The sequence below is a fragment of the Panthera pardus genome, unplaced genomic scaffold (assembly GCF_024362965.1).
Source record: "Panthera pardus isolate Hobbes unplaced genomic scaffold, ASM2436296v1 HiC_scaffold_17, whole genome shotgun sequence".
NCBI lineage: Eukaryota > Metazoa > Chordata > Mammalia > Carnivora > Felidae > Panthera > Panthera pardus.
The window spans coordinates 73085406-73098830 of NW_026526732.1; positions in this window are offsets into that span (position 1 = coordinate 73085406).

The following is a 13425-nucleotide window of genomic DNA, read 5'->3' on the forward strand; positions in this document are numbered from 1 at the left end:
TAGCGAAGTGCTTAACATCTGTAGTCAATAAACATACTCCACAGGGTGAAAGAGGGGAAAAAAAAGAATTGAGTAAAAGAATTTTAACTTTTAGCAGGCTTTCATAAGATTAAAAATTTAAAAGCTACAATAAAAGAAGTTCTACCCATCATAAACTAAATATACTTTAAAATCCACAAGCAGTCAATAAGCTATAATTCACACACCACACACACACTGAGGAAATAAGATATAATGAAGTTGGTACATCCTACAATTTAGAATAAATGCTTTAGGATCTGCATGGGAAATGCAGAACCATATGTGTCCTGTGGTCTCATTTTTATAGGGATGAAAAATAACTAACATTTGGAGTACTTCCTTTGTCTCAGGAACTATGCTAAGTATTCTACTGATTCCTCAATAAGACCTTAAGTGTCTGGGTACAATTTTTATCTATACTTTGTAGATAAAAAAATATTAGGATTAATAAGCAATTTGCCTAAAGCCAGCAGCTACCAGCTGGTTGACCAGGATTTACCCCAGGAAGCTAGACTCCAGATCTCTATGCTGCTACTAGACTTAAATGAGATGCTAAAATGGGAGCATTTGCAGGGTTTCTTCCTAGATGGGGTAATTATAAATGATTTTTTAAAAATCAGCTTTAGGAAAGTTTAATATACATAATAAAATTCACTAATTGTGTATACTATTAGATACATGTTTTTAAATATGTATTCAGTGGTATTATCATCACCAAAATTGTAATATTGAACATTTTCATCATCCCAAGAAATTTCTCTGTGCATCTTCACTGTTGACCTCTTTGCCCCCATAGTTCCTGGCTCCTGGGAACCCCACTGATCTCCTTTCTTTCATGAGAGTTTTGCCTCTTCTAAAATTTCATATAAATTAAATCATATAGTAGTTGTCTGTTGAGGATGAATTTTTGAATTTACCATAATGCATTGGAAATTCATTATGTTGTTGCATGTATCAGTAAGTTATTACTTTTTAAAAATCTTTTTGAGTTTTTATTTATTTTGAGAGACAGAGCAGAGGAGGGGCAGAGAGAGAGGGAGAGAGAGAGAATCCCAGGCAGGCTCTGTGCTGTCAGCACAGAGACTGATGCGGGGTTCGAACTCACGAACCGTGAGATCACGACCTGAGCCGAAACCAAGAGTCCGATGCTTAACTCTAACAGAGTGATTCATCCAGGTGCCCCGGTAAGCTATTTCTTTTTATTGTTGAGTGATATTCCATCGTATGGGTACACCACAATTTGCTTATTTGCCAATCGATGGACATTTGGGTTATTTTCAGTTTGGGGCAACTACAAATAAAGCTGCTATGAACATTTGAATACAAATCCTTGTTTGACATGTGTTTTAATTTCTTCTGAGTAAATACTGCAAATAAGACTTCTGGGTCAAATGGTATCATGTAGTCATATGATAAAGCTGTATTTATCTTTATACAAAATTTCCAAATAATTTTTCGAAGAGTGTGAACCATTTTGTATTGCCCCCAGCAATGGGTAAATGTTGTAGTTACGCTATATCCTTGTCTACGCTTGGTATTGTCCATATTTAAAGTTTAGGCATTTGTGTGTGGGTATGTGTATAGTGGTATTTCATTGTGGGGTTTTCTATATACAAATATTTATTGAAGGCCTATTATTTATCATGTACCATGCTATACATAGGGAGTAAAATGGTTAGTAATACAGAGTTGATCCCCACCCTCATAGAGCTTAAAGACCTGAGGGGAAGACAAATAAGCAATTATGACAGAGAATGCCTAAGCAGTGCTGTATTATGGTGACTCCTAACACAAAATATCTGCAATTTTGTACCCACCAAGACTCCTTTTCCATAATTGAAACATTTACATGCAAAGTTGCTCAGGGAAATAAGAAGAAAAAAGAAGACTTCCATAGAGGTGATTTTAAACTCCATATTAACAACATTCTTATACATACTAGCTGCTTTGTCAGTATTTACATCCTGAAAATCAGTTTGAAAATACACAATATTTTAGAACTCTGGAGACAGGGAACCTGATATTTTTTAGAGCAAAGAACCAAATATAAACACAGCATCAATCCTGATTTGTGCTTCTAGAATCCCATAGAATTAATTCTTTGTAAGCTGATGTTACTTGTGGAAAGTCTTTGAAAAGACAAGAGAAGTGTGGTCAATTTTCCAAACACTCATAAAGTTCTATGTAATTAGGTTCTGAAGATACACAGGGAGATGTACAACTTTTCAGTCTGGAAGCGGATGAAGACACGCTGTCAGATCACTCCATTACAACAGTTAGTAGAGTACTACCTGAGCAGAGGTGACTGCAAAGCACAGTGCAAACCAAAACAATGGCATGTCTCCTAGTAATGGAGAGAGCTGGGGAGGGTTTCAACAGAAGTGGCATCAAGATCCTGAGTGATGAATTATCAAGTCCCGGGGTAGGATGGAAGAAAGTATCTAGGTGGAAGTAATGAGGTATACTGCTACTTCACCTTTTTTAAGTCATGACTTTCCCAGAATAGCAGACCAGTGCCTCTCAGATGTCACACAAAGGTATCTGAACCAATAAAATAACGACAAAAATCTGGTACCTAGAGATTCTTCCATTCAAGCAAAATTACAGGAGAGAAGCCCTCCCAGAAAATCTGGACTGGGTACGGCCCCACAGCTTCTCAGTTTACCAAGGCTGATATTAATCAGTTGTGACAACTGGGTAGGAAACTAGTCCATTGTTTAGTAGGAAAGAACCAAAAGAAAGCGATCAGTGTGAACAACAGTGTAATTGAGAAAAGTCAACTTGGCAAGGGTACTTATTTTGTACTGAATTTGAAATTTACAAAGCTCTCCTTCCAACTTGGAGGACTACAAAAGGAAAGAAGGTAAGTTTTTGTCTTGAACAAAGGACCCTGGTTTAGGAAAGAAAGGGAGTAGCCTAATTTGGTAAGGAAACATAAGCTTTAAGCCAATTCTCCTAAAATTTCAACAGAAGCCAACGCAATGCATATTCCATTCCATTAAACTAACATCCATGATGCTTATGAACTGGGATTCACCAGAAAATCCACTGAAATGTCACTCCAAGTACCATTACTTCTTTGTGAAATGGCTTTTCTTTCACTCTTTAGCCCCAGGGAGGTCCTTAGGCTTGAAAGACTAGCCCTTGTCATTTTACAATTAGATGCTGTGTGAGCTTAAGCATATGTAAGAGACTAATTTTCTCTATCTGTAAAATTAAGCCAGTAATATCTACTTCATAGGATTTTTGTAAGGAAAGTATGTCAAGTTCTGAGCACAAAGCTGTACCTAATAAAAAAAGAAACAAAAATATACTAATCATCCCATCTTTCTGGCCAGGGTACTGCAGGCCTATGACCTGTAAAGATACCCTTTAGCAGTTTGACTTATGTCAGAAAGCCTGTTCCCCTGAACGTGTCCTCTACATAACCATCCCCCTCACCAATAACATATCTGTGCATCTCAAGATATCCTGAAGCATTATTTTCTCCTTACAGTAGGGGCTGGGACTCTTCAAGGTAATTAGAGAAAGAAGGCACAAGGGAAGATAATTTAACTGGGAATAAAATTTGCACTATGAACAAAATAAAACACAAAATTCAAATCTTAATCAGTTTGGAAAAATCATTTCAACTGAATATCCCCAAAGAGAAAAACTTGATGCATATTGTTCCTTTTATTCAAAGGCTGAATGGTAAGCCACCTAGGACTTCCAAGTTTTTCTTTCTTTTTCCTGTGTAGTCTCTGGTTGTTCCCATTTCGAAATGGCCGTTGCTGCTTTCCAAGGAAATGTTCAGGAGGGCAGCTGCCTTGGAGGTTGGTCACCAGGACTCTTCGGCATTAAAACATGAACATAAAGGCCTGCTAGAGGCCTTGTCTAGCTCTTAGACGTAGGCAGGTCCATGGCTGTGTGCTGCCCTCTCTCTTAGTCCCAAAGTCTATTTTTGCCTGTCTTTTAAAAAGAGACCTTCCAAAAATAAAAATAAAAATAAAAAATAAAAATAAAAGTAAAAATAAAAATAAAAGAGCCCCTCAACAGATGCTCTATTCAATAACTATAAAAAGGCAAACTGGGGCGCCTGAGTGGCTCAGTTGGTTGAGCATCCACTCTTGATTTCAGCTCAGGTCATGATCCCAGGGTCATGGGATTGAGCCCTATGTGGGGTTCCAGCTGAGCATGGAGCCTGCTTGGGATTCTCTCTCTCTCTCTCTCTCTCTCTCTCTCTCACTCTCACTCTCTCCCTCTGTCCCTCTCCCCCACTCATGTTCTCTCTCTCTCTAAACTAAAATTAAAAAAAAAAAGGCAAATCACTTGTAGTCATTTAACACCATCTCAAAGCCTTGATCGTAAATGGTGAAATGGCCAGCATAGCCATGCTATGTCCAAACTCTCAAGTGCACCACTGCTTTTTCTTCTGGTGGTCCCATAACCAAGCAACTGACATCATGCAGGGAACCGTCATGGCCCACCTGGAAGACCCAGGTGCCCAGCAGCTCAGGGGCTAAGTGAAGTTGGCAAGTGTGTTGCGGTGTGCAGTGTGGACCCTGGAGAGGAGCATCAAGAGGGTGGAGAGCAGCTAGCGGGATCAGGGACCCATGATGGCAGGGCCCCAGAAGAGAGAAGGAGAGAGCAGGAGCCAGAGAGCAGCAGGCCAAGAGTCTCACTGTGGTTTTTATTTGTGTTTCCCCAATATTAATTTTGAATAGCTTTTCATGTATTTAATTGCCATTTAAAAAATGTTTACTTATTTGTTTTTGAGAGAGATAGAGAGAGAGAGAGAGAGAGAGAGAGAGAATCCCAAGCAGGTTCCATGTTATTAATGCAGAGCCTGATGTGGGGATCAAACTCACAAACCATGAGATCATGACCGGAGCCAAAATCAAGAGTCAGACACCTAACCAACTGAGCCACCTAGGCATCCCTAACTGCCATTTGTATATCTTCTTTGGCAAAGGGTTCAAACTTTAGCGGGAAGGACTGTTTGACTTCTTATTGAACTGTGAATGTTCTTTATATATTCTGCACTAATGCTCTTAATCAGGTATATATTTTCCAAATATTTTCCATTATTTTGTGGCTTGCTTTCTGAGTTCCAAATATTTTCTAAATTCACTTACTCTTTGTTTTCTGACATGTGGGTTCTTTAGAAGTTCTTTAATTTCCAAATAATTAGGGATTTTCACATATGTTTTTTTTTTAATGTTTCTTTATTTTTGAGAGAGAGAGAAAGGGAGGGGCAGAGAGAGACAGGGACAGAAGATCGAAAGCAGGCTCTGCACTGACAGCAGTGAGCCCAAAGCAGGGCTCAAACTCATGAACCATGAGATGCCTAAGTTGGCCGCCTAACTGACTGAGCCACCTAGGTGCCCCTTTTTCTGTATTTCTAATTTAATTCAGTTGTAATTAAAGAATATATTTCACATACTTTCAATCCTTTTAAGTTTGAGACTTGGTTTTGGCCCATTTTATGGTCCTTATTTATGAATATTCCATATTTATTTGAAATATTAATTAGGTCAATTTGCTTCATAGAGTTGTTCATGTCTTCTAAGTCCTTGTTGATTTTCTGTCTTCTTGTTTCACCAATAACCAAGAGAGGATTGTTGACGTTTCCAACTATAATTGAGGATTCATTTATTTTTCCTTTCTATTCTATCAGTTTTTGCATCATATAATTTGCAGCGGTGATATTGAGTGAATACACATTTGTGGTTGCATGATCTCTTGATGAATCAATCTCTTTATCATTTTGAAATGTCCCTCTTTCCCTTTGATAAGATTGCTTGTTCTTAAATCTACTTTGCCTATTATTAATATAGCCAATCGACTTTTCTTTTGACTAGTGTTTGTGTGGTATTGTCATTTTTCATCCTTTTACTTTTAACCTGTGTGTCTTTATACCTAACTTGGGTTTCTTGTGGGTGGCAAATGGTTGAGTCTTGCTTTTTTATCCAATCAGACAATCTCTACATTGTAATTAGAGTGTTTATACCACTTACCATTATACATACCATTATACCATTTACACTGAATCCATTTACACTGAATACCATTTACACTGTATCCATATAGCTGGGTAAACCTGCCATACTGATACTCATTTTCTATTAATCTCCTCTCTTCTTTGTTCCATTTTTCTCTCATTTGTTTGCCTTCTTTTGGATTAATTGAATATATTTTGTGGTTCCATTCATACATTATTGGCTTAGTTGCTATAACTATTTGCCTTCTGTTCTAGTGGTTGCTCTAGGGCTTACATTGTACATCTTTAAGTTATCATGGTCAAATATTATACTACCATTTAACACGGGTGTGTAAGAGTCTTACTACACTATGCTTCCATCTTCTTCCTCCCATGTGGTGTAATTGTTGCCATACATGGGAGTGGGGTTTTTTTTTGGCATTTTTTTAAGTTTATTTATTTTAATTTTTTTATGTATAATTTATTGTCAAATTGGTCTCCATACAAGACCCAGCGCTCATCCCAACAGGTGCCCTCCTCAATGCCAATCACCCACTTTTCCCTCTCCCCCGACCCCCCATCAACCCTCAGTTTGTTCTCAGTATTTAAGAGTCTCTTATGATTTGCCTCCTTCCCTCTCTGTAACTATTTTTCCCCCCTTCCCCTCCCTGCTGGTCTTCTGTTAAGTTTCCCAGGATCCACATATGAGTGAAAAAATATGGTATACGTCTTTCTCTGCCTGACTTATTTCATTTAGCATAACACTCTCCAGTTCCATCCACATTGCTACAAAAGGCCATATTTCATTCTTTCTCATTGCCACATTGTATTCCATTGTGTATATAAACCACAATTTCTTTATCCATTCATCAGTTGATGGACATTTAGGCTCTTTCCATACTTTGGCTATTGTTGAGAGTGCTGCTATAAACATTGGGGTACAAGTGCCCCTATGCATCAGCACTCCTGTATCCCTTGGGTAAATTCCTAGTAGGGCTATTGCTGGGTCATAGGGTAGATCTATTTTTAATTTTTTGAGGAACCTCCACACTGTTTTCCAGAGTGGCTGCACAGTTTGCATTCCCACCAACAGTGCAAGAGTGTTCCCGTTTCTCCACATCCTCTCCAGCATCTATAGTCTCCTGATTTGTTCATTTTAACCACTCTGACTGGCGTGAGGTGGTATCTCAGTGTGGTTTTGATTTGTCCATACATGTTACTTCTACATATGTTATAACCTCCACAACACATTATTTGTCTTCAAATAGTCAATTATAAAGAGGTGGAAATGAGGAAAAATATCTTTTACATTTACTCACATATTTATCAATCCTAGTGTTCCTTATTCCTTTATGTATATCCAACTTCTTATCTGATATCACTTCCTGCTGCCAAAAGAATTTCCTTTCATATTGATTATATTGCAGATGTGCTAACAATAGATTTTCTCAGCTTTTGTTTGTCTGATATTTTGCCTTCATTTTTGCAGAATGTTTTACTGGGTAGACCTAGTTTTGTTTTTCTCTCTCAGCACTTTAAAGATGTCGCTCCATTGTTTTCTGCCTTGTTTAGTTACTGATGAGAAACTTGAAGTCAGCTGTGGTTCTTTGTTCCTCCATAGGTAAAGTATCTTTTTTCCTCTGGTTGCATTGTAGCTTTTTTCTTGATCACTTACTTTTGACAGTTTGATTGATGAGCTTCAGTGTAGATTTCTTTTTACTTATTTTGTTTGGAGTTTATTAAGCTTCATAGATCTGTGGCTTTGTATTTTCCTCAAATTTAGAATATGTTCAGCTATCATTTCCTCAAATATTTTTTCTGCATCTCCCACTTTTTTTCCCCCTGCAACTCCAATTACATGTATGTTAGGCTTTTTTTTTTTTTTTTTTTTAATGTTGTTACACAGATCTTTGAGACTTTTCATATTTTCAGTCTGTTTTCTTTTTTGTGCTTTTCAGTTTGGATTTCTATTGAAATTAACTCCAAGTTTATCTTTCCCTCTTAATCCCACACAGGGTATTTTTCATTTCAGATGTCATATTTTTCATCTCTACATGATTCATTTCACACACACACACACACACACACACACACACAGAGGCACCTGTACCACAAACTACTCTTTGAAAGTAGCTTTGGGTGGTACATGCACATGTCCTCTTAACTCAATGGACGTTGACCTGGACCACTGCGGTCTCAGGAGACCATACTGTAATGGTGGACATTTAATCCTTGTGTCCATTTCTCCAGGGTAAACCACTGCCTCCTCCCCATTTCAACAGACACTCTGGCTTCTGTTCCTCCTTAGTGTAACCTTGCCCTTTGCACTCACTCTGTACCCTTCTGCATCCTCTTCCTTAGCCTTCCTGGTACCTCCCTGCTCCCCAGTTCTCTGCTCTCACACTCCACTCTCAGGTCCTCTTTCTTCAACCCAACCTTAGGGTACTGTCTCAGTTCCCATCCTGATGCTTCCACTAGCTTCCTATTTCCTCAACTTCCATCAATACCTTCTTTTCACTCTTCTCCCAGCATTAAGCACTCATTCTTCAGGTGTTCACAGCGTCAGTCAAACTTCAGTCTACTACCCCAGTTCTTCCAAATCAATCCCCAAACCTCCTAACCACCTACCCTCCAAATTCCATTCATACCTCTGGATCTAGTCTTTCTCAATTCATGGAATTGCGGGAATTCATGTTGCCGAGGTTCTGCCAATACCTGCCTCCTTCCCCATCCTTACCATATTCCTGCCCACTCTTGTTCTTAGCCCTTGGGGTCATTATTACTTGCTTAGTCCCTCTTCTCTCTGTCTGGTTTTAGCATTTCCACTCTGCCCTGCCAGTCTCCATGAGGCCGTAATTCTTCCTACCTTCTCTCTTTCTTCCCAAAGCATGATGTTTACTTAAGTAAAGATTTAAATCAAACACCAAATAAATAATACAGAGAAGAGTTCTTAGATATGGGGAAATTATGAAGATGGTATGCGATGATTGCTTTTTGTTATCTGATCCAAGGAGCCTACAAAACCATATTAATACAAAAGAGTATATTTCATTTTTAGTTAATTATTTCAATAATAACCTCTTTTATTGCTTATCTGGAAATAATATTAAATTATTTTTTATTAATTATGCAGAAATTAAGGGATAAAATGCAAAACAAAATGAGTGATAGATGAGTCTAGGCATTTCCTTAACAATATATTGTGCATATTGTTATGTTGCAAAGTTAAGATGAGTGACAAAGTCAAGATCAGTCAAGATACACACTTCAAGTAATTGAATTACCAAATACTACCTGTTGGCCAAGAAGTCTTCTCAGGGTATCAGTGTCCTTATGGAGGCAGATAAAAGCCTAGAGATGAGACACAGGGAGTGATTGGACATACCCCTTGGAGACTGGCTTGTCTAAATTTCTCAGCAATAAAATTGTGGAGTTTATTCTCACAACTCACCTGTTATGTTTGGGATGCTCCCTGGCCAGAGTCTACTGAGTGGATATGTAAGACCAGAGAGCATGAAGCCAGACTATGACCCTCTGCAGCTTCCTGGAACTGAGTGACCACAGTTGCAAGATTTTCTTTTGTATCTTCCTGAGGCCTTTCCCAAAGAGGCTGTGATTCTCCTTGACTTATAAAGAACCCAGAGATCATATTTAATCAGATAGAAGTCTGTTTGCCTCAACCAACAGACAAAATAACCATCTACTCTTGGCCACATGACAATTTTGAGAAGAACAAAATTCCATGAGAACTAGGAAAAATTTCCCTTCAGATTGTAGAAGTCACTTTGCTGGGAACAAAATTTGCATCAAGCCATTCCTTCACTAATGTGGATAGGACTTAGCACTAAACAAAAATATCAGTTAGGCTAGAAGGCGACTCATGGTAAATTTTAACATCTGCCACTACAGAATAAAAAACATGAATTAGGGAATGGGGCTGTGAGTACATTATTGTTGCTTCTCCAGCCCCTGACAATATTATAACACATGTATTCACTATCTTTCTATTCACTTGGCTGACTTTCTCCAAGAGTAAATACTACCACCTACTTCATGTACCAAGAACCCAAGCATCTAACCTAGTACCTGACATACAGTAGGTTGCTTCCTGATGCATGTTGAATAAACAAAAGTAATAGTTAATATCCCATGTGTCTTTAAATATCCCATATGTTTCTAGAGATTGTATTCTCTGGATTGTAGATGAGATTTATAATTGAAAATATGAGATTTCTAATTGAAATATGAGATTTCTAATTGAAATCTATAACTCAATGGATAATTCTATTGTGTAATTAAACGATAGTCCTTCAAATGGGTAAATGATACAAATAGCCCTGCTTGGGAGGAGGTCAGCCTTTCACTCTTTGCAGATGACATTATATTCTATATAGAAAACTCAAAAGATTCCACCAAAAAAACCTGCTAGATTGATTCATGAATTCAGCAAAGTTGCAGGATATAAAATCAATGCACAGAAATCGGTTGCATTCCTATACACCAACAAAAACCATAAAATACCTAGGAATAAATCTAACCAAAGAGGTGAAACATCTATACGCTGAAAACTATAGAAAGCTGATGAAATAAATTGAAGACGACACCAAAAAATGGAAAAAGATTCCATGCTCCTGGATAGGAAGAACAAATATTGTTAAAATGTCGATACTACCCAAATCAATCTACATATTCAAGGCAGTCCCTATCAAAATAACACCAGCATTCTTCACAGAGCTAGAACAAATAATCCTAAAATTTGTATGGAACCAGAAAAGACCCCAAATAGCCAAAGCAATCTTGAAAAAGAAAACCAAAGCTGGAGGCATCACAATCCTAGACTTCAAGCTATACTACAAAGCTGTAACCATCAAGACAGTATGGTACTGGCACAAGAACAGACACTCAGATCAGTGGAACAGAAGAGAGAACTCAGAAATGGACCCACAAACGTATGGCTAACTAATCTTTGACAAAGCAGGAAAGAATATCCAATGGAATAAAGACAGTCTCTTCAGCAAGTGGTGATGGGAAAACTTGACAGCAACATGCAGAAGAATGAACCTGGACCACTTTCTTACACCATACACAAAAATAAACTCAAAATGGATGAAAGACCTCAATGTAAGACAGGAAGCCATCAAAATCCTTGAGGAGAAAGCAGGCAAAAACCTCTTTTATCTTGCCTGCAGCAACTTCTTACTCAACACATCTCTGGAGGCAAGAGAAACAAAAGCAAAAATGATCTACTGGGACCTCATCAAAATAAAAAGCTCCTGCATGGAGAAGGAAACAATCAGCAAAACTAAAAGGCAACCAATGGAATGGGAGAAGATATCTGCAAATGACATATCAGATAAAGGGTTAGTATCCAAAATCTATAAAGAACTTATCAAACCCCACACCCAAAAAACAAATAATCCAGTGAAGAAATGGGCAAAAGACATGAATAGACACTTCTCCAAAGAAGTCATCCAGATGGTCAACTGACACATGAAAAAATGCTCAACATCACTCATCATCAGGGAAATACAAATCAAAACCACAGTGAGATACCACCTTATACCTGTCAGAATGGCTAACATTAATAACTCAGGAAACAACAGATGTTGGCGAGGATGCGGAGAAAGAGGATCTCTTTTGCATTGTTGGTGGCAATGCAAGCTGATGCAGCCACTCTGGAAAACAGTATGGAGGTTCCTCAAAAAACTAAAAATAGAACTACCCTACGACCCAGCAATTGCACTACTAGGCATTTATCCAACGGATACAGGTGTGCTGTTTCGAAGGGACACATGCACCCCCCATGTTTATAGCAGCACTATCAACAATAGCCAAAGTATGGAAGAGCCCAAATGTCCATCAATGGAGGAATGGGCAAAGAAGATGTGGTGTATATATATACAATGGAGTATTACTCGGCAATCAAAAAGAGTGAAATCTTGCCATCTGCAACTATGTGGATGGAACTGGAGGGTATTATTCTAAGTGAAATTAGTCAGAGAAAGACAAAAATCATATGACTTCACTCATATGAGGACTTTAAGAGACAAAACAGGTGAACATAAGGGAAGGGAAACAAAAATAATATAAAAACAGGGAGGGGGACAAAACAGAAGAGACTCATAAATATGGAGAACAAACTGAGGGTTACTGGAGGGGTTATGGGAGGGGGGATGGGCTAAATGGGTAAGGGGCACTAAGGAATCTACTCCTGAAATCATTGTTGCACTATATGCTAACTAATTTGGATGTAAATTTTAAAAAATTAAAAATAAAATTAAAAATAAATAAACAAACAAACAAACAAACCCAAATAGCCCTGCTTGGGAACACTGAGTTGGGAGTGAGGGGATAGGAAATACTTGTGCAGTATAAAGTGATATATCAAGGATACTGACTGGCTCTGGAGTTTGTTATGGGTCCTCTGCAGAAAGGTCTCAAAGTTTAGTGGCGGGATATAGACACCCACATGGATAAGAGGGAAAGAGACTATGGGAAATAGGAAATATCACATATGGTCAAGAGTAAAAAAAAAAAAAAAAAAAAGCAGACTGACAGACTTGGATCCTGGAAAATGTTAAGACCTAACATGAAGTCGCTATGTATAAAAGAGTAATTTTAAATTCATTCAACACAATATTAAAGTGTTTTTATTTGGAACTAACTAGAGTAAAGCCCACTTATTATCAATCCTGCAATTTGGAAACAGATAGCAATGGGTGAATGCATCCGAACTTCTCAGGTAGTGTGACCTTATGCAAAATACCTAACCTCAAAGTGCCTGAAATTCTTTGTCTGGTTGCTGTGAGGAAGAGGTGGAATACTGCAGGTGAAACACTCACACTGCCTGGCTTATAATAACTGGACCACAAACAGCAATGCTTTCTTCTTTCCTTTTCTGAGTGATGTCAGCCAAGCAAGAGGAGTTTATTAGTGGCAAATGAATGTCAAACTCCTCTGATCTGTAAGTGAACCTAAGTTTTGCTGAATAGTGACTATCTGGTGTCAGTGTAAATAAGGCCCCCAAAACTAGAATATGCAAGATTTAAATAGGTCAAGCGGAATCCAAGTTAGATAAAACATCAAAGTGACTTCTTTGTAACATAAAGGTCCACTGATTACTAAATAGCCCAACTCCTGTGCTTTCTGACAGGATGGGTGGGGTCTTCTCCATCTCTCCTAGGGGTACCATGCATCTGTTTCCCAGCTTGTGGATCTATTTTCTCTAAAAACAAGATTTCTTGTTGGTGGTGGTGGAATGACTTCTAGAAAATTAAACTGAAGTCATTTCTTAGAGTCCCCAGATTAAGTTCCCAGATGGCTTCCAGGAATTAATATAGCTTCCTATATATCAGAAACCATGGGAACTGCATGCACTTCTATTTTATAGGTAGCACCTAAGACAACTGAAAAAAATGTACTCTTTAAGGTATCCTTAAAAG